Raw genomic sequence first — 15,185 nt, 5'->3', positions numbered from 1 at the left:
CTGGAGCCTGGGGAAGTTGCTGCCAATTTCCTCAAAGTTTGCCCTCTCTTTCAAAATTCAGAATAACAGCACACAAACAATCTCAGGTCCTCCTGGCTGCGTTCCCTTTCTGGAGTAATTAGTTGAAATGCACATTATGTTCTCACCTCAGCCCGAGTTTCCATGGTGTTGCTGCTGCTTCCCTGGAGCAGAACCTGCCATGGGCTTCTTGCAAGGGACTGGGGGCCTTGTTCCCTCGGGTGGGCGATGGGCATTCTCAGGAAGCTTGTGGAGAAGGGGAATGGTCATTGGTTTCCAGCTGGGATCTGTCAAAGGCTTGGACCTGGCCAGCTTTTCTCTGGACGTGCTCCCAGTCCCCTGGGTTATAAAATAAGAGAAATGTTGCTTCCTCTCCCTTCAGAGGGATGGCTGGTTGGGGGTAGGTAAGGAGAGAGGGCCGGGGATTGTGAGTCTGAAAAGTCCCGCAGAGGGATTTGGAGTTCATCGAATAAAGAGTAGGAAGCTATCAGGGTTTTGAAACAGTAAGAAGATGTGGGGAAGCAAAATTAGTTAGGTTGGGGGGTGGTGTCCATAAGCTGGGACCCCAGGGACAAGGTGGCCAACTATATGACATTCCAGTACGTGGTCACGAGGGCTGGATTTTGGCTCTGGGTCTGGCCATGGAAGAGGAAGAGGAGTTAGCCGAGTTTGGTCCAGCGGTAGCGTATTCTCAAAGTTTGGTCCCTTGGCCCTACCCCAGGCTGCTGAGTCAGAAACTCTAGGGTGGGGCTCAGCCATTTGTGTTTTAACAAGCCTTCCTGATGGTTCCAATGCAAGCTAAAGTTTGAGAATCACTGCTGTGCAGGCTGGACAAATCATAAACACGGGGGTTGGGAGAGCTTGGGCTCTTCTCATTCTGAATATTGGTTTAATGGCATTAAATAAAACATCTCTCAGTCTTCAGGGATTTCTCTCTCTTTTTCTCTCTCTCTTTTTAGAGAGGCAGAGAGATAAAAGGGAAGGGCAGAGAGAAAGGAGGAGAGAGCATCTTAAGCAGGCACGGGGCTCAGTCTCACAACCCTGAGATCATGACCTGAGCCGAAATCAAGAGTTAGACACTTAAATGACTGAGCCACCCAGACGCCCCAGGGATCTGAATCTCTAATCTCTAAAATGTAGTGCATCAGCCAGGAGTTGTTTTTGGCTACATATAAAAGAAAGCCCCAAATAACTGTGGGTTAAACACAAAAGGCATTACTCTTTCACATAAAAGGAGCCTGGAGTTAGGTCACCCAGGGCTGGGATGACAGCTCTCCAGAGTCATGCGGACACAGGGCCATCTCTCTTTTGCTCTACTGTCCTCAGTACTAGTGTATGAGTTTCTGGTAGCTGCTATAACAAATGACTGCAAACCCAGGAGCTTAAAACAGCACAGATTTATTGACCTTGCAGTTCTGGAGGTCAAGATTTCAAAATCTTCCTGGACTATGAGCAGGTGGTCGGCGTTCCTTTGGGATGCACTAAAGAAAATTCTGTTTCCTTGCCTTTTGCAAGGAAAGGCTGCTCGCATTCCTTGGCTCATGGTCTCCTGCTCTATCCATCAAAGCCAGCAGCATCATCCTTACTCAGCCATCTCTCAGGTTTTCTTCTGTTTCCCACTTCTCCTATTAAGGATTCTTGTGATTACTTGGGACTGGCCTGGGTAATTCATGATAATCTCTCTACTTGGAGGTCAGTTGATCAGTAATGTTTATCCCATTTATCTGCAACCCTGATTCCCCTTTGCCATGACACATCACTTATTTATAGTTCCAAGGATTTGGACATAGACAGCGTTGTTGAAGGCATTATTTTGCCTTTCATCCTCGAGTTCTGCTCATGGTCCTAAATCACTACTATAATTTCTACTGTTGGGTTAAATTTCCAGGCAAAAGGAAAGAGGAAGCAGTGGGAAGGATAGAAGAGATGCTTGCCAACTGACTTAGCTCCTGCAGAACTTCACTGCCAGCTTCTTCTTAGCCAGAACTTAGTCATATGGCCACACCTACCTTCAAGGTAGGCTGGAAACGTGGTCTTGTTTTCCTAGTGGCAAAGTGCCCCACTAAAATTAAGATTCTGTTGTATGGAAGAAGGGAGAATAGCTAGTGAGTAGGTAACTAGCAGCTTCTAAGATATCGAAGCAGAGGGAGGGAGGGTCTTGATTTTATCCTAAGTTTCTTCCTCCTCTCATGATTACAAGACCCTACAGAACTAAGGAATGACAGTTTTTTTTTAAAAAAGACTTTTTATTATTTATTTATTTATTTATTTGAGAGAGTGAGAGAGAAAGAGAGGGCATTCACAATTGGAGGGAGGGACAGAGGGGCAGGGAGAGGGAGAAGCAGACTCCTTGTCAAGCTCAGAGCCCAGTGAGGGACCCAATCTCAGGACCCTGAGATCATGACTTGAGTCGAAGGGAGATGCTTCACTGAGCCACCCAGGCACCCCAGGAATGACTTTTTTAAGTTGAGAAATGAGACACTACAGTAGAAGAGGAAAGGAAGTTCTTCTTTGACATCTTTTTCTTTTTTTCAGGGACAATTGCATTCATTTATATATTATCGGGCATCTTTAAGGAGTCAGATACATTACATACATTTGTCTTTACATATGTGCCATGCAAAAAGGAATTTTATGGAGTCTCATTCCTCTTTTAGCCCTGTAGAAAAATGTTTTCTTTGTTGAGCAAGTAAATTGCCATTTTTGATTGCAACTAAAGATGGGGACTGGAGATTTACCCTAGGGAATGTGTCACCTTTCCTTTCCAGAGGTATAGCTGCTTTTGAAACAGTGCTCTATTCTCCCGACCAGATCACGTTCAGGTGACTCATATGATACCTTTCAACAACCATCTTCTTAAGGATAGAGACCCTGTCTTGTTCAACAGTGTTCAGGATAGGCCTATGTGTAGGGAACAAGCAGGTTTGCAATGCTTTTCTTTAAGAAAATGAATAAACAAGTGTTATATGACAATCCATTGATTGATTACCTTTATGTGCTTTTTGTTTTGAGCAAGCTATTCTATGAGCCTTGTTTAAACATTTTAAAGAATTCTCTACTGATTTGGTGAGTAATCTACAGGATTTGTCTTCAGACTCTCGATTTTAGAAGATATTTACACTGTCAGTATATTTCTCATCTGGGCCATGAAACTACTTACTACTTTCCTTATGGTTTAGCTAAGAGTATGGAATGAAGTCTAGCAGGCAAGAGGGACCCAGGCAGCGGCCGACAATGATCTTGCTTGCCATTTCTTTCTTGAAATGGGGCCTTCTTGCCTGATGTGACTGCTCCTGGAGCCAGGGGGGCTGTTATTAGAGAAGCGGTTGTGCTTTATGATGGGAACGTATGGATGACAGGGAAGGAAAGCCTTCCACAGGAATGGTCTAATATAAACAACAATAACCATAATAATAATCTGGGCTTTTATGGGAGCTTTCATCAAGGAACCAAAAACACATTACGAGCATTAACTCATTAATCTTCACAGCGCCCCTGTGAGGGAGAATTAAGTGTAAGTAATCATAATTATTACTGTCATTATCCTTCAAACAATTCCCAGATGTGCTGTGGCTGAACAGGCGTACTTCGGGCATTTTTTTTTTTTTTTAATAGAGACCCTAGACTTGGCAGGATTCATCTCTCTCTCTCTCTCTCCCCCATTCTTCTCTCTCTCTTTTTCTCACTCACTCTGACTTACCAAATAAATACAGAATTTTTAAATTGGTGGGACCCCTGGAAGAAATGGCTGGAAAATAATTTCCAGTCCATGGCAGTTCCCTTGGCTTGCCAATGGCCCATTGGAAACTTCTAGGGTTGCAGGGGATCCAGACCCAGGCCTCCAGAGCTGATCCCAGATTTCATTTCTGCACTCTGTCTGATGTTTATGACTTCAGCCTTATCTCGTCAGGTAAAGGCTTGAGAAGTTTCATTTTACATGTAGCATCCTGTTTCCTCTTAACCATTTAAATGAGGATGGTATCCTGAGCACCAAGCAGGAGCAGCTTCAGCTCAGTTGGCAGCATGTGACCGCAGGCCCCGTGTCTGCCCCACAGGTGCAGTCCTACCTGTGCACCCATGCAACCGCTGAGTTCCTGGGGAAACAACTCACCCCGGTGTTCCAAGATAATTGTAAAGGACGAAGGAGACTTCAGAGAAAGAGCACGCGATTACTTTCAGGATGAAAAACGGATGAACCCGCTGATGAGAAATAACAAATGCCAAGAGGCAAAGAGGCAAAGATGTTTCGTAGCTTCTGTCTATTTTCAAATCGTGCGTTGGCTTTGTGATTACGTAAGTAGCGCGCATGACAGAAGAGTTGGAAAATGTCAGAAAGGCTGAAGAAAAGTGTCTGGTAGTGAGAGTTAAGTATTGTAACATTTGGGTGTATTTCCTTAGTTTCTTTTGATGTCGATGTGAAAGTGGGAAGACACTGATGTCTGGCCTTGTTCTTTGGTCTCTGGGATTGGATAAAATGTGGAATGTGTTTGTAGAAATTTGGGTACTCGGTTATGGAACCTGGAAGACGCCATGTTTAGTGCCGGGAGGGCTGAAGTCGATGGACATAGGCCACAGTGGTGATCCAGTCCAAGCCTGTACGTGGTATGCAGCTGGCAATGTCTACCTGGGCAGTCTTCTCCTGCTCCCCCAGGGGCTCACAAAGCTCCCACACTTCCCCTTTTCCTTTTGTTCCTTGAATAACTCAAGCGTGTTCCAACCACCAGGATTTGGAATTTTCCATGCCTGCTTTCTGGAATATTCTTCCTCCAGGTCCTTTATGGCTTTGTGGTCACATGGTCGACTTCTTCCCATTACTCAATGTTGACTTATATGTCACTTCTTCAGATAAGTCTCCCCTGCACATGGCATCTAAAGTGGCTGTTCTCTTCTCTGGTCACTCTCTATGGCATTACCCACTTTGATTTTCTTCTCTGAATGTGTAATATTCTTTATTTTTTATGATTACTATTTTCCCTTATATAGTTTTTATTGTCAGCTTCTCCCTACTTGCAAGCTCCATGAGAATGGGGATCTTGACTACGTTGCTGTTCTCTCTAGCCTTTGGGTCTAGAACAGTGTCTGACACACAGCAGGTACTTAATAAAAACTATTGCATTTGCAAAAGGAGAAGTCTTGAGAAGACGTGGGAGAGATGTCTAAAGAGATCTCTGAAGGTAGAGGTGAACATTTGCATCAGAATACAAAAACTGCATGGCAGGAAAAGAAAGGAAGATGTAAAAGACCTAGTTAGCAGTTGCTAAAAACAGCCTCAAAAGGGAGAGACTAGGTCCCATTTTAATGGAGAAAAATAAAAGTAATGAAGGTCCAATATATTTGTAGGAGTTTGTAGGGGAAGCTAAAAGAAAGAGATGAAGTGTTGGAAACAAAGGTACCTTGGAGCTTTCACTCTAATTCAATTTAGGAAATGGTGACAGTTTAGGAAACATGTATGTTGGATAGCTGGGAATAGGAACAGAACAACAGCAAAATACCGAAGAGCACGGGAGAAAAAAGAGGTCAAATTACTGAGCAGCCTTGATGGGGACGAAATGACGCAGTTAGTGCTTTAGATGTCTAGAACTTTGAGGGAGATAAGGAGCAGTGAAGAGAGGGATTTGGGTGAGGAGAAAAGTAAGGGAGGGGTGAGAACTATTGCCTTAAAAAGCCAGTTTTCCCTTTGAAGATAGTGACAAGATCTCGGGTAAAGATGGAGAAGAAGAAAGATGGATAAGGACGATATGAAAGGTCTCAAGCAGAAAGAGTCGTCTTGGGCTGTAGGCGTAGGATTCCATCAGAGAGATTATTTAGCAAGGAGAAAGGCAGAATTAAAGAGAGAAGTTCATGGAGGTTAGTAATTATAGGACAAACTGGAGGAGATAAATATCTTCTCCGTATATTACATCATTGTAAAATCTCAATAATTTAAAATATAATTAACCCTTAATAACGCCTTAGATTTAATAATAGAGTTATTGCATGGGAATTGTCTACAAATCATTATACATCCATTTGTTTAGGTTTACCGTCCAGGTAATAAAGGCTAGGCAGTGTGGTATGGAGTCTAGAGTGTGCCTGTTAAGTGTCTCATGCAATGTAATTGATTGTAAAATCCACTTTGAATCACACCAAATAAAGAACATTATACAACAAATTAATTAAAATGAAAATTTCCCTTTGAGTTGTCATTTCTTGATTTTTCTCCTTCTTCTCTCCAAATGTCCAGTAGGAGAAAGCTGAAGTTTCACTACTTCAGGAATTATAAAATGGGATCTGTTGTAGTAATCCTGTTCTGTCTCTGGAACCCAGAATACTGGGATACAATTTATCCAGAAGACAAAAAAATGTTCACCCTAAGGGGAAACGCTCATTTTCTTGGCATCTAGATTTTTGGGGGACTAGACAAGGGCTTCCCAGTTATCAAAGTAATGCCCCTTCCCAAATATATTTTTGACCCAATACCTGCGAACATGAAGGTATGTTTAGGTGACAATACCAGCAGATCTATACTCTTCTTCTCTGCTGCCATTGTTTGATTGATTGATTGATTCTAGAGAGAAAGTGAGCAGGAGGAGGAGCAGACGGAGAGAGACAAGCCGAGTCCGCGCTGAGCCTGGAACCAGATGTGGAGATCGACCCCACGACCCTGAGATCATGCCCTGAGCTGAAATCAAGAGTCAGAAGCTTAACCGACTGAGCCACCCTGGTGCCCCCTCCCCCCCAGTTATTGTATTTTTTAAAATTACACAGCTTTGCCTCCACTTATGATGGGTTAAAATATTTCTATATTCACTGCACAAACAAAATGGCCAAGCAGAGAGAACTTTAAAGACTGGGAAAGAAGGAAGTGCATGTTTAAGTGATGGTGTGCTAATTATTTTGTCTTCAGAAGGCTTTGGTATGTTATTGCAAGCGTGGAAGTCAGAGCTGAAGCAAATAATCTCAACTTACCTAGGACCTGAATAGAAGGGCAGAAATCACATTCTTACTTCGTACATTAGGGAAATTCTGGAACAATGTAGATCTTAGCATGTGCAGCTCACATAAGAATACGAGCCCCATTGGTCAAATGACTCCATGCCTATTCAGTCTTAAATTCCCAAAGTCTGGTTTCCTTGGTATATGGTGGGTGTTCTATAATGACTTCACAAATAAATGAATACATAACAACAGCCTTACAATTTTGCTTTGTGACCCATAGAAGCAAAGTGTAATAATCTGGTTGAGATGTATTTTTTTTTTTTTAAAGATTTTATTTATTTACTTGAGAGAGAGAGAGCACAGAGGGAGAGGAAGAAGCAGACTCCCCACTGAGTTGGAAGCCTGACGCAGGACTTGATCCAGGGACGTTGGGATCCCGATATGAGCCAAAGGCAGGCACTTAACCAACTGAGCCGCCCAGGCCCCCAGGTCAGGTTGAGACACATTCTTGTCACCAACATATATGTACTGAACACAAGTTTGGGTGGACGTGTCTCTTTTTCTCTGTCTCTCTTAATCACATATGCACAAACACATCACGATACGCCACCACCAAAAACTGAAACAACTAAACCCAGCAACACAAGATTCCCTCCTACCTCTTGTAGTCATCCCAATACTTACTCCTGTTCTAGATTATTTCCCATTTCTCCTTTCTTCCAGCCCCCAGTTCTCTTCCCAGCTCCCACCCTCGCTCTCGTGATGGCTGTGTTCACTCCTGGGAACATGGGATGTTCACAGACGGTCACCTCCTCACCACCCCCCTGGATCCTCAATCCTGTGCTTTCCTTTCATGCTTGCTAGTGGTTTCAACAGGAGGCCTGGATCCCATGGGACCTCAGGAGGTCCACGAGGTGAGAATTATTTTCATAATAGTCTTAAAACATTTTCACCTCTCATGCTCTTTCTCTCACCAGTGCAGAGTGGAGGCTCCCAGAAGCTACACAATGTGTGATGGCTTCATCCCTCCAGTGGCTAAAGCAAAATGAGCTTGTGCACTTTTGTGTTCTAATCATTCCTCACTTCAGATTTCTAATAGAGGAGTGTCGATAAGTGTAGCGCATACCATCAAAAAGCACACTGGGATCCTCAAGAATGGTTAGGAGTGTAAAGGGGTCCTGAGACTAGAAAGTTTGAGAATTGTTGCTCTAGAGGAACTAATTACCTTTTCTTTTGTCTAACCAGACCCACTGTGTCCCTTTCTTTGCTTCTGCCTTTCTGTAATGGCTGCTCTTATCAAGATGCCCCATGACCTCCATGCCTGCCCCTCAGGCCTTCCCACTCCCCAGAAGACTTCACTCTGTCACTTAGCTTTCAGGACACCACATTGGTTTCCCTTCTGTCTCATTATTGCTCCTTCCTGCTCTCCTTGGATGGCTTCCCTTCTTCACCCCAAAATTTCAACTGTGGTGCATCCCAGAGATCATTCCTTAGTCCCCTTTCTTCTGTCTCGACACTCCCTTCATATGAATCCCAAGCAGTCCCATGGTTTTAAATATGATGTAAATGCTGATGACACCCATATCTATATGTTCCACACAGACGTCTCTTCTGAACTTTAGATTCAAGTTCAACTACCAATTTGACTTCTGCCTGTGGATGTGTGTAGAGATATATCAAGTGTAGCATTTCTTTAATTAAACTTCTAGTCATTTCCCTAACCCCCACCCAAACTGAATCTTCTCAACACAAAAAGCTGCTGATCCTTTCCATTGCTCAAGTCAAAAATGCGTATTCATTCTTGGCTCTCCTCTCTCTTCAGACTCAATGGTTGGTATGTGAGATCACCCTGCCATGAAAACATATTTGGAATCCAAGTACTTCTCACTCCCCCAGTGTAACATCCTGGTGCAAGTCCTTTCTACTTCTTGCTTAGTTTACTGTAATAGTCTTCTAAGTGGTCTTCCTGCTTCAAGTTTTGCTCCCTAGAGTCTACTCTCAACATAGTAATTAAATGATCTTTGCAACATTATCATCTAGGTCATGTCATTTTCTGTTCCACAGCTCCCCATTTCACTCAGAGTAGAATGTAGAAATCCCAGTGGTGTTCTTTAAGACTCTACAAGATCCACCCCAATCCTCCTTACCAGCTTGGCTTCATCTCCTCCTCAGTGTCTCACACTCTGCTGTAGCCAATCAAGTGTTCCTGGGATTCCTCAAACATGCCAGGCATGTTTCTATCTTTGGGCCTTTGCACTAGCTGTTCTGTTTGCTTAGGACATTTAAAACATTCTCCCTTAGGTATCTACATGGTCAACTTTAACACCTCCATCTTATGTCATCTTCTCAATGAGGTCCATCCTGAATCCCCTGTTTAAACTTCCAACTCTCTTTCCCCAACACACACATCCTCTGACTGTCTCAATCCCCTGAACTCCAGAGCACTCGTCATCTTCTAAAACACCATATTATTTTTTTTTTCTAAATATTTTATTTATTTATTTGACAGAGATCACAAGTAGGCAGAGAGGCAGGCAGAGAGAGAGAGGAGGAAGCAGGCTCCCTGCTGAGCAAGGAGCCCCATGCGGGCTCCTGGTATCATGACCTGAGCCGAAGGCAGAGGCTTTAACCCACTGAGCCACCCAGGCACCCCCATATTCTTATTTATTTACCAGGTTTATCATTTGTCACTAGAATATACATTCTTTGAAGACACATATTTTTGTATCTGTAGTTGGGTGCTCTATCCCATTTGCCTAGAATGGTCCCTGATACCTACTAAGTACTTAGTAAATATTTTTTTGAACAAATGGGTGATAAACCATCTCTTGAGGGTAAATAAACAAATTCATTTATGAAACTGTGTGAATGTTGAGAATGGTTAATTTTTTCTTGAACTATGGGCAAGTGAGAAACACAATGGGCACTTAAGTACTAATACTATATTTACATGACCAGTTCCAGCCACTGGTCAATGAAGACACATGTAAACTTACCTTGAGAGGATAAGCATAAAAAGTTCAAACTGATAGGATTATCTCAACATGGCTGAATCTTCCCTTTTAAGATAAAAATAAAAATAGACAACTTAATAATGTTAGAATGCATGGGTGTAGACCAATAATGAAATGAATATTTTGGCTTGTTGACCATGACTTTAGAGCAGGACGGGGACTTTGTACAACAAACTCCTCCTCCCCCTCCCCCTCGCCTTCTTCCTCCTCCTCCTCCTCCTCCTCCTTCTCTTTAAGATTTTATTTATTTATTTGACAGACAGAGATCATAAGTAGGCAGAGAGGCAGGCAGAGAGAGGAGGAACAGGCTCCCTGCTGAGCAGAGAGCCAGATGTGGGACTCAATCCCAGGACCCTGGGATCATGACGGGAGCCAAAGGCAGAGGCTTTAACCCATTGAGGCACCCAGGTGCCCCTACAACCTGCTTCTTAATGTTCTGCTGGCTCTTCTATTTTCTGTCCTCAAACCATTTGATCTAAAAAAGACTGGATTCATGGACACAAAGAGTAGACTGTTGGTTGCCAGGGATGGGAGAAGAGGGGGAAATAAGTATAACTTTTTCAAAGGGTACAAATTTGTAGTTGGAAGATGAATAAACTCTGGAGACCCAATGTTCAGCATGGTGACTACAGTTAACAATGTGACATATACCGGAAAGTTGTTAAGAGAGAGATCTTTAATGTTCATATTACTACACACACACAAACGGTAATTATGTGAGGTAATCGTAGTGTTAGTTTACCCTATTGTCATGATCTTTTCAGAATAAATACATGTATCAAATCATCATGTTGGAACCTTATATGTACACAATGGCATATGTCAAGTATATCTCAATAAAAGCAGAAACAAAGGGAAAATATTGCACTTGAGAAAATATGAGAATCTGTGTTTTGATTTTTAATGCTTGGGAGAAATGATTAACCTTTAGTAATTAGCCTTAAAGTAAAGTTATTTTTAAAGAAGCCAGGTATTTTAGAAAATTGAAAAGGCCCCCTTCTATATAAAAGGAAACTTTTGACACAATTTCACCAAATATGAAGTCTGTGCTAAAAATGATAAATAAAAAAGATTTATTTATTTGTTTGAGACAGAAAGAGAGAGAAATATGTGAGTTTTGGGAGGGGACCAAGGAGAGGGAGAGAAGCCCAAGCAGACTCCCAGTTGAGTGCAGAGCCCCGTGAGGGGCTCAATCTTACAACCCTGAAATCATGACCTGAGGCGAAACCAAGAGTCGGCTACTCAGCGGACAGAGCCACCCAGGCATCCCAAAGTCTGCACTTTTAGGTTAGTTTGACAGTGTTATTTGACATTTTTATTAATCTGGAATAACCTTTATGTTCAATAGTTTACTAAATCATTAGTGTGGATCATATTTGACAAAAAGAATTTTAGGTGCCATGCTCTTATTGAATCTTTTCCTTTAGGACACTTGGATACATAGTAAATTCAATGAGTAAGACTAAGAAGTTTATATAGTAATTCTTACTGTGATTTAAGATCTGGTGAGGCACCTTCCCTTGGGTTCCCCATTGATACTTGTCCCTGGAATGCAGGTGGTGATTTGGAAGCTTACATATCACCAATTTTGTCTGTCCATCAGCTAGACTTTATCCCTGTTGAATTGCACAAGGTAGTTTTATGCCAGAAAACCACTGACTTCCTTATTTATTGAGGCATGCCCATTGACTTTCAAACCCGTGAAAGTTTCATTGAATCTCTTCTTCAATGTCACTTACCAGTTTCTACCTGCTGGTGAGTTTATATAAAACAAATCTGTTCTTTGAACCAAATACGAACAGAAAATAAAAACTAGAAAAATGTCATGGCAGGGTAGTCGTCATCTTTTTTGCTGAGTGGTTTTAAAAAAAAGTATTTATTCTTTTAAATAAAGTCATACATTGAGAAAACCATAAAGCTAATTATATGATCTGTGCACTAACCCTCTTCAGACAACTGAGTGCAACTAATTGTGGTCATGTGGTCAACTTGGTGTTGTTCTCACCAAAGATTTGCTGTGTGAAAATCTATTTTAAAACCCTGGTTGGCATCATCACTTGCTCACCACTATCTCCATACTCTGTCCCCCATAGTTAGCCTCCAATGCCAGGAAGAGCTATAAAAGGTAAAATCTTTTTATTTTTTTCTTTTTAATAGTTGTGTACCTTTACTTGACAAACAATTGTGGGTTTTTTGTTTGTTTGTTTGTCTGTTTTTTGTTTTTTGGGGGTAGTATAGACATTTTTTTAATGAAAAAAATTTTTTTATTAACATACAATGTATTATTAGCCCCAGGGGTACAGGTCTGTGAATGGCCAGGTTTACACACTTCACAGCACTCACCATAGCACATACCCTCCCTAATGTCCATAACCCAACCACCCTCTCCCACCTCCCCGCCCCCTCCCCAGCAATCCTCAGTTTGTTTTGTGAGAGTCTTTTATGGTGTGTAAAAGGTAACATCTTTTAAATCCAAACAAATCATCACCATCCTGGTCCCTGGAGAAGAAAATTCAAAGAAGCATAAATAGCAATTTTTGTATGAGGGTGAAAAAGCGAACGAAACCACAAGATACAATGGAAATCCCCCTGGGTTGAACGCTGCGCACCCTCTTTTCAGATAGCCATGAGGTCTTGGGCGAGGCGTCTTATTTCTCTGGGCCCTGTTTTCATAATATTTGGGTTAGACAAGTTGATTTCTTTTTTCTCTTGCATCTGTGTGATTTCTTTTCTCATACCTGCTTCTCAGGTGTCCCCTTTTCTCTTGTGTAAATGGTTCCCTCTCAGGTCCACTGGCTGGCGCGGTTTTGGAGTTGGGGTCTCTACTGACTTCGCTCCGTTCTCTCCTGACTGTCCTCCTTATACCTCATTACCTATTCTCTCTGTCCTGCTTCGTGGAAAGACAGGGAATTGGATGTTTGTTCTGGGCCATAGCCCAGCTTCCTTAAGCGACTCCCTTCCTTCTTCAGAGATAAGGGAAAGCCGGCTGTGTGAATCAGTTCTGCCACTGGTGATGGATTTCTTAGTCAGTTTTAGAAGTTGTAGAATCAAAATCAGGCGAGAGATGTCAACACGTCGAACCACTCATCCTATGTGTGTAATCGCTCTATCTCTGGAGGCTTGGTTATCCTGTGACCAGCCTGGTGTGTCCCTCCCACTTCAGCCTCTCACTAACTCATTCTCTGGGATTCAGGTCAGGCCCCATCTCCCCAGGAAGCCTTCTGTCTCATTTCCCCGCTGTTCCCCTCATCCTTTAACTTTGAGCTGCAGTCTTGACCATTCTTTGTGTTCTCTGAATGCCTCGTCTAGGTCCCTATTATCTCAACATACCACAACAAATTCTTCAATTCTCACTGTACGCTCATTTGTATCTACTTCATCCTATTACCAGCGCTTGGCAAAGTCCTTAAGCACTTAATTTATCTTTGTTGAGTAATTATTATTTAATACAATTCAGCATCAGTGTGGATACCTCTAGTGACTTGAGCTCTCTTCTTGGGGCCATACAACACAAAGAGAATCCCTTTGGCACATGGCAGTTGGAAAGACATTTTAAGACACGGTCAGATCTTCCTGGAGTCGGGCCAAACATCCTCATTTCCTTTTAACCATACTTTGTCAGAGTTTAATCTCTCTGTACCTCTTAGGAACTCAAGCACACTGGTATACGGGCCCCGAGCTATTTAGGATAGGGGTGGACGGGCATTTCCTGTATCGTAGGATGTGAATGAAGGACTTTGGTTCTGTTAACTCATCAGCTTTCCAGAATAGTCATTGTACTACGAAGATTAAATGCAATTGTGCAGGTGCATAGTATGCTGACTAGCACTAAATCTGTAGCCCCTAAATGTTAATCATGATCATATCATAGTCCACGAGACCTGAGCAGACATCAACTTTCAAGTCGGTAGGCACTTGAAAAGTCTTCTGGTCATTCTCTTTCCAGCTTTTGAATCAACAAGAGCTTTGGATCGACTCACAGTAATTAGAGATACAATGTTGTGATGCAGTTTATTCTCCAAAGTGACTTACACGTATGAACTTCCACAAGTGAAAGAGCACACAGAGGGACGTGTTCTGAAATGTGTTTTTCCCTCCTCTAGCTGTGATGGGTGCAAGGCTTCCGATGATCTTCTCATTCACCCTCTGCTTATAACCAAAGGACACACAGTTTTGCAATGTTTGCTGGGATTGTGGATTCAGTTTGTGGGTGCCAAACAAAAGACCTTTCCCTCTAAAAAGTTTCCCGCATTCTGATCAGTCTTCTTGACTCTGCTATCACCCGTGGAGACAACTGGCTTAGTCAGAAACTCTTTTGGGTATGGATTAATTTTGCTCCCTAACAATGCAATTCTGTATTCAACTTTAAACTATTGTTTCTTGTTCTCACCTCGCAATCTCTATAAGAAAACCTTAGAAGGTGAATGAGTTTGGAAGGGACCCTCAAATAAAACGTTAATGCATTGGAAATGATAATTGCATGAAAGCAAACAACCACGAGAACGTGAAAGCCTAGGAAGGAAAGGCCTTTCCCTGGAGGAAATGACAGTCAATGTCTTTGAGACACTGTGAAGGTCTGGACCAAGTCTGAGGAGAAGCCAAAGCTCTGTGGTTAAGAGAAGTTACATGTGAACATCTTACAGGAACCTAGAGAGAAAGGCAAGGTAAGTTAATGTACTTGGTGGCAGGAGTGAAGTAGACAGAGTTAACCTTGATGCTTGACCTTTTATTTTTATTTATTTTATTTTTTTGATGCTTGACCTTTTAAAGGAAGAGGCCCCATAGCAAAGCCATGATGCTCCAGCTTGCCCCTGAGCCTATGGGTGGCCTAGAATCACAAAGGAAAAGATGAAGGGATAGAAAGTAGTGTAGGGAGTTGACACAGAAGAGTAGAAAAAAGAGAAAAACTGAACTTGGGCTGAGTAGCTTATAGTGAAAATTCATTTATAAGTTTTAAAAAGTTCTCACTGAGAAGCTGTCAGCACTGCCCTCAATTTTCTGCAAGGATTTGTGGCATTGCTGTAGGTAAGTGGGGAGAAGTGTTTACCGAAATGTTCAAAGCTGTGGAAGTTTGAATCTCGCATAATTCAATTAAAATGTGTATTTTAGTGATAACCGAATCAGGGGAAAAAAAATACAGAGAAAACGCGAGGAAGGGTGTGGGGAATTAAGGACTTCATGCCCACGGTGAGTGGATTTGTTAGGTAATAAGCAGGGTGTTGATGCCAGTGCACT

At 42.3% G+C, this 15,185-nt stretch overlaps 1 long non-coding RNA gene across 2 annotated transcripts in view; it reads left to right on the top strand.

The window, feature by feature from the left end:
- Positions 1-15,185, top strand: part of LOC116594412 — an 85,433-nt gene that overhangs the window by 10,764 nt on the left and 59,484 nt on the right. The window contains exons 1-2 of one of the 2 annotated variants that reach the window (XR_004287209.1): positions 8,758-8,813; positions 12,044-12,075. This is a non-coding gene — a long non-coding RNA (uncharacterized LOC116594412). Of the gene's footprint in view, positions 1-8,757; positions 8,814-12,043; positions 12,076-15,185 lie in introns of those variants that run through there. The other variant, XR_004287210.1, reaches the window with a different exon arrangement.

Source organism: Mustela erminea, chromosome 6, assembly GCF_009829155.1.
Source record: "Mustela erminea isolate mMusErm1 chromosome 6, mMusErm1.Pri, whole genome shotgun sequence".
Lineage (NCBI taxonomy): Eukaryota > Metazoa > Chordata > Mammalia > Carnivora > Mustelidae > Mustela > Mustela erminea.
The sequence above is the reverse complement of the archived record's forward strand: the minus strand, read 5'-3'. Positions and strand labels throughout refer to the sequence as shown.